This window comes from Bison bison, unplaced genomic scaffold (genome assembly GCF_000754665.1).
Source record: "Bison bison bison isolate TAMUID 2011002044 unplaced genomic scaffold, Bison_UMD1.0 scf7180017864495, whole genome shotgun sequence".
Classification (NCBI taxonomy): domain Eukaryota; kingdom Metazoa; phylum Chordata; class Mammalia; order Artiodactyla; family Bovidae; genus Bison; species Bison bison.
Genome location: NW_011495054.1, coordinates 9,087,338 through 9,099,951, shown reverse-complemented (window position 1 = coordinate 9,099,951; position 12,614 = coordinate 9,087,338). Strand labels below are relative to the sequence as shown.

The 12,614-nt window shown below is 52.0% G+C and overlaps 1 protein-coding gene across 1 annotated transcript in view; it reads right to left on the bottom strand.

Annotated features, from left to right (window-relative positions):
• The window catches only part of MYO18B (myosin XVIIIB), a 232,628-nt gene that overhangs the window by 75,058 nt on the left and 144,956 nt on the right, over positions 1–12,614 (bottom strand). The window lies entirely within an intron of this gene.

The following is a 12,614-nucleotide window of genomic DNA, read 5'->3' as shown; positions in this document are numbered from 1 at the left end:
TTACATGGCCTCTATCTGCCTGACTACTCAACAGCCCCGCGAGGTCCCTAGGAGAAAAGGTGTCGCTGTGAGGACCAACTGACCTCGGAGGAAACAGAGGTTCATGGAGGTGAAGTGACTCGCTCCCAGGCACATGGCCAGCAGCGGGGAAACCTGGTTGGTCCAACCCCAGAGGCCAAGCCTTTAACCACTGTACTCTGCTGCCCCTCATGGAAAGCCACACTCTGAAAAGAGCAGAATGGATTAAATAAAGAGAGAACTCCAACTGTAGAGAATACAGCCCAGAGGCTTGCTGTGACCACGGAAGCCACTCAGTCCTGTCACCATGACCTGAGGCAGGTGGGGCTGTAGAATGACAGGGAGACAAAGCAGGGAGAATTGACAGAACTCGGATTTCCTGGGAGGAAAGAGTTCACACCAAAGGGAAGCGGCAGGAAACCAAGCCATGCTGGCCCCTCTAAGCACCAGGTGCACCGTGGGTGGGGTCAGACCTGGAGCGTCCGCCTTTCAGCAAGTCACTGAGCTCACCGTGCCTCAGTTTCCTCATCTATAGCATGGGCCTGGTCACATTCCAGGACCAGTGCAGAATAAATCAGTGAAAATCCGAGCATGCTTAGCACAGCGCCTGGCGCTGAGACAATGCCAAAACAGGAATGGCGGAGATTGCTGTTGTCTCTTTCATCACTGGGCTTCCCTGATAGCTCAGGTGGTAAAGAATCTGCCCGCAATGCGGGAGATCCCGGTTCAATTCCTGGGTTGGTAAGATTCACTGGAGAAGCGATCGGCCACCCACTCCAGTATTCTCAGCCTCCCTAGTGGCTCAGCCGGTAAAGAAATCTCCTGCAATGCGGGAGACCCGGCTTCGATCCCTGGGTTGGGAAGATCCCTTGCAGAAGGGAAAGGCTACCCATTCCAGTGTTCTGGCCTGGAGAATTCCATGGATTGTATAGTCCATGGGGTCGCAAACAGTTGGACACAACTGAGCAACTTTCACTTTCATCACTCACTAGCCTGAGAAGTGAGGACTTTCCAACCCCGTTTTAGAGGTGAAGAGAGTGCCAGAGAGGCCAAGCTGTCATGGTCACAGGGCCAGCGAGGCAGGGCCTGGACCACAATCCCAGGGAAGGGTTTTAGGCTTCCTGGCAGACTGGGACGGCTGGAGGGAGGGTGCTGGCCCCAGAGGCAAGCAAGTCAAGCAGGCCCAGGTTTCATCGGGTCTGGATGGGCAACACCGGCCATCACCCCAGCTCACGGACTCCCCCGGGGAAGGCCCAGGGATGCTGCTGACGAGCTGTGTTAATGCCGAGCTTTAAAAATTTCAATTTATTACACTTTAGGGAGCGGGAAGAAATACAGGGCCATCTCAGGCTGATTTTCCATTATGGATGACGTAGTGGAAGAATAACTCACTGCACGTTATTTCCATATTGAGGCTGTGTGACTGACATTTTTATGAAGTCGGGAGGAAGTCACGGCAGGGCTGAGATCAGATCCCTTGGGCTTGCGACGTGGCCAGCGCCGCTCTGAAGGTGTCTTCCCGGGGGGAGGTCCGGGTGGAGCGGTCAGAGAGCAGAGGCTCCCCTGGAAGGTTGCCGGAGTCCCACCGCCAGCCCCACAGCCACGATGGCAACGAGTGTCCCGGGGGCAGCGGCCAGCACACCCATCAGCTCCAAGCCACCACCCGTCCCCGTGGATAAGCCCTCCCGGGTTCCAGGTGGGACCCCACCATGGTGGGGAGGGCTGGCGGAGAAAAGGCCCCCAGGATTTCCACCCCCTCTAGACCTGGGGTAGGGGCGGGACCCACAGCAGGCTCTCAGCGAAATAACCGATTGATTGATCTTCCAATTGATCTTCCAAAACAACCAATTGATCTTCCTACAAGTTCATGTTTTCTCTCCTTTCAAATCTTGTTTCTTGCAACATCAATACAATAATGTGCAAAGTTCATGGGTACAAAGCACCAAAATGCCTGTAATGGCCAGAAGCTCCTCTCCTCCTCGAGTAGTCTAGTCACCCCATCATCCACTCGCTGGATCAGCCACCCGTCCCAGTGCCTGCACAGGGCGGGGCGTCAGTTCCTCCCCAGCCACTGAGCCAGGAGACCTTGACCAGTGGCCACTGTGTACAGGAATGCCGGGGGCCGCGGCCCCGGCCTGGGCGGGCGCGGCGAGGTCCTGACTCCTGGACAGTCTGGGAGGACCCGGGAGGACCCTGGAGGCCCTGGAAGCCTGAGCTCTCGGGGGCAAGAGGAGGCGAACAGCACCCAGGATGGGAGTGCCACAGCAGCCCGGGGGGCTGTCCAGCACGTTGGGGAGGCGTCTGAGGCCCCGCTCTGGGCCAGGCGTAGCTCCGTGTTCACTCCCTTAACCCTGACAACAACACACTCGGCTCGGGTCAGCCGCCATTCTCACTGCTGTTTTTGGGGAAAATGATGGGTGGGGCGGTGAAGCGACTTAGCTTGGGTCACCCTGGCATTAAGTATCAGGCGGCCTGGACACCAGGCTCCCAGGGGCTGAGACTCCTCCCCCACGTGCTCGGCAGCCCCCAGGCGCCCACAGTGCTTCCATGCTGGATGCGGCTCATCTCCTCTCACGCCCAAGCCGCTGGTTAACTGCCCTCCTCTGTAACAGCGGTCCCCACCACACAGGCTCCGGAAGGGGAATCTGGCGATGTGACTGCACATGCCTACTCTCTTTTCTTTGGATAACAGCACCCCTATCTTCTCTGCAAAGAATGTCCATCCCTCAGATGCCTGTGATGGGGCCGACACCCCTCCCTCGAGCCCAGAGGAGAAGCTCATGAATCAGACTTGCCAGTCAGAGCACTGCCTTCTTTGGCCTCAGCGGTTGGTCGTGGGACAGTAGCAAGGCTGACACCAGGATTCTGGCTGTGACTACGGACACAGCTTTTTCTGACACAGGATGTAAGCCTGGAGTGTCCATCCTGCCCCCAAAAGGAAGAGACTGCCTAAGAATAAAAGCTGACCTCAAGGTGCTGAGCCACGAGACGTTCTTGATGTCATGACTGGAGCACCTAGATCTAGCCAAGCCTAAAGGCAGTCGTAGCCTCAGAACCTTTCAGATATTTCAGCCTGTCACATCCCTTTTTCTGTTTAATGAACTGTGAGCTGTGCAGTTGTTCCCTGGATCCCAGACACTGGCTGAGTGAGGGAGTCAGAAGAGCTAATACATACAGAGTCAGCCACAGAGTAAACCCCTGTGCCCAAAGCTGGATCCAAGGAGCTCCCTCCAAAACCCTTTGACAGCGTAACAGCCATGTATTTCCTATTCTGTGTGTAGACCCCTCCTGGTAGGGGGATAAATACTGACAGTCCCCCTTCCCTATTATTCAGTGGGGAGATGAAGACAGGATGAGATTTTTTCGACACCAACCACATCAGATACCGCGCGGGCCTTGAGGTTTATCACAACTGTAGCCCACTACAGCCATGCAGGGGAGGAATCAGCCTGGGCAGGGAAGTGACTTGCCCAAGGTCAGAGTCAAGTCCGTGAGACTCTCAACCCAAGCTGAAGAAAAAAAAACAAAACCCCCGCTCTTTCTGGGCCACCACCAGCCCCCTCTGCACACAGCCTTTCTCTGCTGCTGGGTCTGTCTCAGGCATTCTCTCTCCAACACCCACCCTCTCATTCAGTGGGAGGAGGGCGATTGAGATTCCCAGCACACAGGCATCAACTACAAACTGAAGAATAGCAGTGCTTTCCCGTGCGATGCCATCTGCCCGCTCCAAATACCCGAGGTAAAATGTTTGCTTTGGACTTATTAAGCTACGAGACGAGTTGGCTTGACACACAGAATGAGCTGGGGAAAGAGGGAAAATTCTGATATTTCAGCAGAGTGATCAGAGCCTGGATTTCTGGGTCTGACTGAACAACTGAGAGGATTTAAAAATACCACAGAGCAAATGCCATGGGAAGTGTTCTAAGAAATGGTGGCTTTGGCGGGCTAATCTCAACACACCCTGGCCCGTGGCGTCCCAGCAGCACGCCCAGAAGTTACCCTTTAGTAGGAAGCTTTTCCCTGGAGGCAGTCACCAACATCTCAAACTACACACAGCCCTGATAGAGAACAAATTTACTAAATGTGAACATACTAAAAATATCAGGTCAGGTCCACCGATGGTCTGTCCAGCTTAGGAGCTGGATGACAGCAGCCTCCAGGGAAATTTCCTAAGACCGTATGGTGGTTCCTCTCTGTGTCCTTGATCTCCAATCACTTGGGCATATTCTAAACGTTCTGTGACTTTCCGTACATTGTGCTAGAAGACCATCATTTATCGATGCGCTGAAATGCTCTCTGAGGATTTACTTTCCACCGCCCTCATCTCAGAGTAGTAACAATCATCATGACGAGTAGGGCAATAATAGTATCCGCTCTCTGTGGATGCTGACCACGTGTCTGTTAATTTGCAACACATACTGACTCTTGTCTTCATTTTACTGATGAAGAAACTGAGGCTCAGAGAGCCTCTGTGATATTCCAGTTAACGTGTCAAGGTCACATAGCTATTAAATGATGACTGGAGCCAGGAAGTGAACCGAGGTCGCTTTTAAACGCACAGCTTTTCCTTGTGAGCCCTGTGTCATGTGTTTACCACCTGCTGAGTAAAGCAGGTCTCCTTTCACTTGTTTTAAGTCGTTTGAGCGTTTAGGAGCCCTTTCTAATTTTGTTGGAGAAGGAAATGGCAACCCACTCCAGTATTCTTGCCTGGAAAACCCCATGGACAGAGGAGCCTGGTGGACTACAGTACATGGGGTCGCAAAGAGTCAGCCACGACTGAGCGACTTCACTTTCACATTTTGTATTACAGAACCAAAGGACGGCACAGGTCCTACATGACTGAACAGACTTCAAGAATTTCCTTCCTGTCTTCCCTCTGGGGACGATGGATTTGTAACACACTCCAAAGAGAGAGAGAAAAAAAATACAAACTTGAAAAAGCAGGATAAAATACTCAAAAAAGGTCCTCCCTGCCTCCATCCATTCATGCCCCCCTTTTGGTGATATTCCAGCTCCCCAGTGCTCACCTAAATAGCATAGCATCTGAGCACCTCCACGTCTGTCTTCCCACTGGACAGGGGCTCTGAAGGGTCACTGGGCCTTGCGGTAGGGACTCCACACCTATGCGCAGAGGGAGCGAGGCTGCAAGACAAGCTCAGCGCATTGCTGAATCGGCCCCAGTCAGCGGGGCTGCTGTCTTGCCCCCTGAGCTGCCCACGGCCTCGTGTGGCTACAGGAGCCCCGGACGCCCCCTCCTGAGGCCACCCACTGCCCGGCCGTTCATAATGGCTCTAAGTCTAGATAACTTACATGCCCATCAATAGCAAAGGGGCTAAATCGTGATGCAGTTAGAAACCAGCAAGGAGAAGGACCCAATGACCATGCGCAGTGTCATCAGCAAGTCTCATCTGCATCAGTAGACCAAGGACAGCGAGACGGGGTTGGCGGGGGGCTGCGGAATGGGAACAGGCTGAGGGTGGGAATGCAGGTCAGGAGCCACAGGAGCAGATGATGAACCCAGAAATGGCTCTTAAATCAGCATCTGGCTCATCGGCCTCTCCCTTAAATCTGCGGGAACCTTTTGAGAACAAAAGGTCTTAGGGAGAGCCCAGAGGGAGGGCCCTTTTATCTTCCCCAGAATTACTTAGGACTTGAAGCTCTGGCTCTAGGGTGACCAGTTCATCCCTGTCTGCCTGGAACTTTTTTGGTTTTAAGATCAGAAGTCTCGTGTCCCAGGAACACCCTCAGACCCACACAAATCCAAGCGGCTTTGAAATGAAAAACACACGGCTTCCAATTCTAGGTCACCCAGGTGGAGGAAGTTTCTACCACACAACTGGCCCGAACTCGTCCAAAATTCTAGCGTCATAAAATACAAAGACAGAGGCTCTATGGGCAGTGTCACAAGACTGAACACAACTGTGACACAGTCTAGGCTGGACCCTGAACAGGGAGAAAAATGGCTACAAAGAATGTGAGTAAAACAACAGGCAAAATCAGAATAGTCAGCAGGCAGCATAAGGGGTCAGCAAAGTTTTCCTTCAAGTGCAAGCTGCAGAGTGTTTTAGGCTCTGCAGGCCTAGAGGCAAAATGGAAGGATAAATGCGGGTACTTATCTAACTTTATATGTGGCTATTTAAAAACAAAACCTCTCTCAGCTCTCAGGCTATAATAAAAAAAACAAAGCAAAACAAAACAAAAACGAAAAATCAGGCAGCATGGGCTGGACTTGGCCTGTGAGCCTGAGTTTGCTGACCCCTGGGTTAGAATATCCATGCTAAAATTTCCAATTTTGATAAGGGTAAAGAGATCTCACATCTGTAACTTGTTTTCAAATAATTCAGAGGATGTAATTTAGTGAGAAAATGATACCGCGAACATGGCAAAAAGTTAAAAGCTGAGGAATCTAGGTGAAGGATTTAAAGGAATCCTTTGAACTATCCTTATAAATTTTTTGGTACACTGGAAATTCTTTCAAGACACATTATTTAAAGTACATCCGAGGGACCTTCCTGGTGGTCCAGTGGAGGCTCAGGTTTGATCTCTGGTCGGGAAACTGAGATCCTATGTGCTGTGTGGCATGACCAATACACACGTAATAATAAATAAATAAATACAATGCATCCCAGTTGCCCCCCAAACTCTGTGACTTTGGGTGGGATTCTCATATGCTGAGCTTCCTGCTGCAGAGAAGGGACTACTGAATGCTGGCTGCTTCCTGTGGGGACTCTGCCACCCGGTGAGGCCTTGCTCACGTGCAGAGCTCTGGCGCCAGAGGACAGGTCCCTCTACTCGAGGGACTCGCTACATTGAAGTGGGTTGGGGGCAGAGAGTTAGGTCATGATCTCTAAGCTCTTGGCCCCATGACTGGCTGAGTGTAAACCATGGATGTCTGCCATCAGTGTCTGTGTTCCCTTGGTAACGATGGCCCCAGGGGCTGGCCGGGCTCTCTGAGAGGCTGGCCCTCCACAGCTGAACAGTTTATCTATGCTTCGAGGGCTAAGCATAGATGGCATTCCCTGTCTGCCATGAAACCAGCCTCTTCCCACTTCATCATAGCCTTGGAAGTGTCAATATTTGTGGGGTGAGCAGACCGCTGATAACCATGTTTTTAACCAATTACAATTTGGTCTTTATCTTTCTCTGATAGGAGGTTATGTTAATATTGAATCAATTTACTCCAACATAATCTTTAAGAAAGTCTCTTCAAATAAAACATCCAGAACCACCAACAAACCACCTGTTCCATGGTTCCGGGCTGGAGAGACGTGCTCCCAAAGTGTCCGCTCACACTAAAGACTCCACTGGGATGACCCTCCGAGAGCCCACTAGTTATTTTCAATGTCTTGCAGAAGCATGGGTGATGCCCGATGACCACCATCCTGGTTAAGGGCAAAGGGGACCCTCAGTCTTCCGTGCACTGGTGGGGACTACTGGGAGTCCACCGTGTGGAAGACGCACCAGGCCCAATGGGCCTACCCGAGGGCTTAGTTGTATGTGGGATCCCCGTGGGATGTGAGATCTTCCCAGACCAGGGATCAAACCCATGCCCCCTGCATTGGCAGGTGGATTCTTTACCGCTGGACCACCAGGGAAGTCCTGGACTGTGCATCTTTAAAGGTCAAATTGAGGGAGGTGGATTGTGCCTCGGATGGATCCCAAATGCAAAGAACCAGATGGTATTTGTATTTTAAAAAATCTCTCCTCAAAGATCAGGTGGCAGAAAGATTGCTTGTGTAAGACGGGAGGCCGGCAGACTTGAGAGAGTGCTGAATGAGACACAGGTGGTGTGGGCTGAGAAGGGGGCAGGCAGGCAGGGGCGGGGTGCCAGGGCTCTGCAGGGGGCCCAATGGCTAAGGCCTGGCGACAGCTTTGTCCTCAGCAGGCAGGGGGAAGACAGCCCCCGGCAGGAATTCAGTAAACAACTGAAGAGCTCGGGGCACTCTTTTCCATTTAACCAAAAGAAAAAAAAAAGCAAATGACATATTTCCTTTCTGGAGGAGGCAAAGGTCAAAGGCATGAATTAAAAAAAAAATAAAGTAGCCACTGCCCAGAGCAGACACCATTCTCCACTTCCTCCTCGGAGCCAGGTGCAGGCATCTGCTGCTCACAGGTGTTATTTATGCATAGCGATTATCTCAATTATATATCTTGGTGGCTGGGATTGCTTCTGTCTCCAGATTAGTTTGTTTCCAGTGGAAACATTCCCTGGGAATTAATCAGTAATTGCTCCTAAAGAACGCGCCTTGTCTACCTGTTCCCCCAGGTCGTGTAAAATCCCAGCCCGAATCCAAAGTCTTCCACCAGGCAACTCAGGGTGGGGGTGGGGGGATGTAGGAGCCAGTAGGCAGCCCTGCGTTTAAAAATCCCTGCCTGACAGGTTTCAGTTTAGGGAATTCCTTCCAATCCAGGGTCTAGGGTGCTTTCTCCCAGCCCAGAAGCTGGGAATATCATGACTGTTTTTCTTCAGTAAGAACAAGGAACCTCTGACAGGCAGGGTGACTTACTCAGAATCGTACAACTAACTCGTTAAACAGCAGAGGCGGGATTAGAACTCATGAGGTGTGCATCTTCCGCGTTTTATCACAGGGTCTTAAACCTCATGTGTTAACTCAGACAGCACCAAGTCTTCCAACGGAGGGAAACTGAGTAGAAAGAGACAATTTTCTCAGGATTCTAGAAGGTGGGGCGAGGGGCTCTTTGTCCACATGGGAAGAATCCAGGGGCCCTGGGAGATGCTCTAAGGCAGGGGTCCTCAACCTCTGGGGTCTAATGCCTGATGATCTGAGGTGGAGCTGATGTAAAAACAAGTAAATGTAACACGCTTGAATCACCATGAAACCATCCCAGCCTGGTCCCTAAAAAAATTACCTTCCACGAAACCAGTCCCTGGTGCCAACAAGGGACCACTACTCCAAGAAGATCCTCCCACGCCTCTGGCTGAGCAGGGCGTGCCACACATCACTGCTTCTGCTGGCCTTGAAGCCTGCCGTTTTTCACAAGCACTTCTGACCGCACTTGTGCCTGCTCTGTAGCTCCCAGTCACCTTTGGGATAAGGCCCAAACTCTTTAGCCAGGCTCAGTAAACCATTCATGGCTGACTCCAGCCTCAAAGAGCAGCATTATCCTCTCTGCCCTTACCTTGGGGAACACTGTATACCAGCGATACAATGCACAACCGAGCATGCTCCATCACTCCGCCTGCCTCTGCCCCTGGACGCGCGGGTGCTTCCTCCCAGAACACCCACATGCGCCTTACTCAGCCGGCGGGTCACTTCCATCTTTAGGACGACAGCTGAAGCCACGAGCTCCTCTCCCACAGAGAAATTAGCTAACCCCCAACACTTCCCCAGGGGCTTCCCTGGTGGCTCAGTGGTAAAGAACCCCCTGCCAATGCAGGAGATGTGGGTTCGATCCCTGGGTGGGGAAGATCCCTTGGAGGGGGGCATGGTAACCCACTTCAGTATTCTTGTCTGGAGAATCCTATGGACAGTGGAGCCTGGTGTGCAGTCCATGGGGTTGCAGAAGAGTCAGACATGACTTAGTGACTAAATAACAACATTCCCCAGTAAAGATCTTGTCACCCTGCTGGCAACAGTCTCCTCTGAGGCCGGCCTCTCCCTGGACTGGGAGCCCCTGTCGAGAAGGGCACTTCCTTATCCCCACCGCCTGGCCTCAAATCATCCCAGAGTGGACACCACATCAGCACTCACTGAATGTACACAGTTTGCTCGCTGAGAGGTGCTTTCAAACGCGTTCCCTCTTATCTGCCCTGAGAGAAAACCTTTCTCTAGGTTACCCGGCGCCAAGGTTAGCAAGCTGCAGAGGCTTTGGAGGGTGTTCAAGCTCTTCAAACCTGTCCTGGCAGCACCTCATCACTGCCCCCGCCCCCCACACACACACATGCCTGGGCCACCGGGAGATGACAATGCTCCGATTTAGGAGAAGGGCTCATGGAAGCCCACGGTGAAGGTCACAAAACTAGCAAGTGCTGGAACCACTTCCCCTTACTCAATATTTAACGAATTTTAAAACTGGTTGATCTCTAGGCTCTGTCACACTAATATAATCTCACCGTCAGTCTTCTCACCTGCAAAATGGGCCCGTGCCATGGAACTTGAAAGGGTGTTTTGAAGGATAAACAGAACCCACATTTCCCAAATGGTGGTCCTAAGACCAGCATCGGATTTCCCTCATGTGACTGTTAAAAACACAGATGCTGGGTTTCAACAAAGGGAAAAAAAGGAGGAAGGGGGATCTAGAAATCTGTGATTTTTAAACAATGCTTGTTATGTGATGTGCAGCCAAGTCCGGGGACTCCGAAATTCCAAGGAAAAGCCTACACATGGTGGGTGCTAGAAAAATGCTCACATCGTGGCGCAGAACTGGTGGCACTAAGACAGAGACTGCTGTGTGCCCTTGGGTAAGTCGCTCCGCCTCTCGGAACCTGTTCCCTAGTTAGTGAAATGGCTCCAAAACAGAAATCGCCACCTCCCAGAGTTCTGGTGAAGATGACCTAAATAAAGACACTTCTCGTTGCCACCTGACCCACCAGTCCCATCAGCTTCAAACTAGCCCCAGTGTGCCTCCTTTTGCTGTCTCCATTTAACCCCAGAGGCCATGTCCTCCAGCCCAGAGGGATATACCAGCCTAACGGCACCCACTCAGCCCTCCTCGATCCACTCCCCACACAGAGCCGTGAATCAGACTGTGTCACGCCCCGCTCAGGATGCCCCAACGGCTTCTCATCACCGCTGGAATAAAATCCAAACCTTCCGGGCCCCACACGTTATGGCTGCTGCCTGCTCCTCCTTCTCCCAGGGGAGGCTAGCTGACCCATCCAAGCTAAACGAGACCTGCACAATTCCCTATTCCCTTTATTACTGATGGTAACTCTGCATGTTCCCTTTACTACCTGAATTAAGGTGTGGGATGTTTCTGCTTATTTGCATCATTGTTTGCTCTTTCCCATCAGACGTCAGCTGCATGAGGAGAGGACCGCGCCTCTCTTGCTAACCGTAATGCACTTAGATCTAGCATGTCGCCGGGCACTCGGTGGATGCTGCATAAATACTGAATTAAGGGATGAATAAACAGGTCAGCACCATCCCCAGCACTGAGGATGCAGCAAACTTAGCTCTCTCCTCCCCTCCTGCTTGTGCTCCCTGCCTCTGTCCCCAGAGCCTTCAGGTACAGGACAACTCCCATACCTGGGAGAGGAGAGCCAGCAGTGCCCGATGTCATCGCTGCTTTATTTGATTAGCTCTGACTCCGGCATCCAGGACACGTGTGCTGGGAGCCAAAGCAACTGTACCCTGACCTCTGGTCCACGCAATCCCATCCTTATAACGATTTCCATGACAACAGCCACAGAAAGCCAAGGCTGCGAATTCCCTTTGATAGGAGCCAGACGCGGAGACAGGGAAGAAGGACTTTCAGAAGAATGAAGCTCTTTGATTCAGCGCAAGGCGCCTTCATTAAATACCACTATTTTCCAAGAACACACATTTTAACCCTGCAGAGGGAGGTTTCTCATGAATACTTTAAGAAAAAGAAAAACAGAAAAGGAGAAGAAACAAAACCACTGCGGTTCCTTTTCAAGAACATTCACCTCTGGGGTGAGGAGGGCTTGGATGGCATCAGGAATATTTTGATGGAAGATGGGCTGAATACAGGGTCCCCTGCCAAGGGGGCTGCATGAACCTGAGATGCCTGAGAGATGGCTGAGTGCTTGGACATCCTGCCCGCCTGACAGAGGCGGCTCGGGTCCTCCATCTGCCTGGTCAGTCACACAGACAGGAAGAAACAAGGTAAGACAAAAGAGCTCCCAGATTCTGCACTTGGACTCATGAGCCCGGGATTTGAATTCCAACCCTGCCACCCACCTGATGTGTTACCTTGGGTACACTGCTTCCCACCTCCAGACAGAATCTTCCCATCTGTAAAATGGGCACAAGACCACTTGCCCTCCCCCAGGGATACCACAAGGATCAAGGGAGGAGGACACGTTCAAGCACACGTGATTCTAATGTTCTGACACAGCCATAAAGAAAATGACTGACCAACTGTCCCGGTTTCTCTGGGACTGAGGGCTTGCCCAGGACATGGGACTTTTAGCGGTAACTTTTAGGACAGTCCACGCCCATCACGTCTCCTGAGGTGGTCGGGTCCCTCCTGGCCTCACCTCCCACCCACCTCCAATGCTCCTCTGAGGCGGCCAGGGACGGTGGGGTCTGGAAATCTGGGCTTAAATTCTGATTCTGCACCGTCTAGCTGTGAGACTCAGTGGGTCACTTCCCCCCTTGCCACCCCGCCCCCCCCGCTTGTGAATGGAGATGATGATACTCATGTAGGATATGCATTATCAGCGCTATCTGTTTCATACCCAGCTCTGCTGGTCACCACTCATGTGCACATGCAGGCCGACACAGACACACACACAGTCACAGACGTGCTGTGCTCACCGTTCCGCCCAAGCGCCCTGATCTGCCCGAGGCCTCAAAACTCATTTGCTTCGGCCATAAAGAAGGGAACAGGCTCCCCAGTCATTTCTGAAGCCCTGTCCTCATGTATCACATCTACATGACCCACCCAGC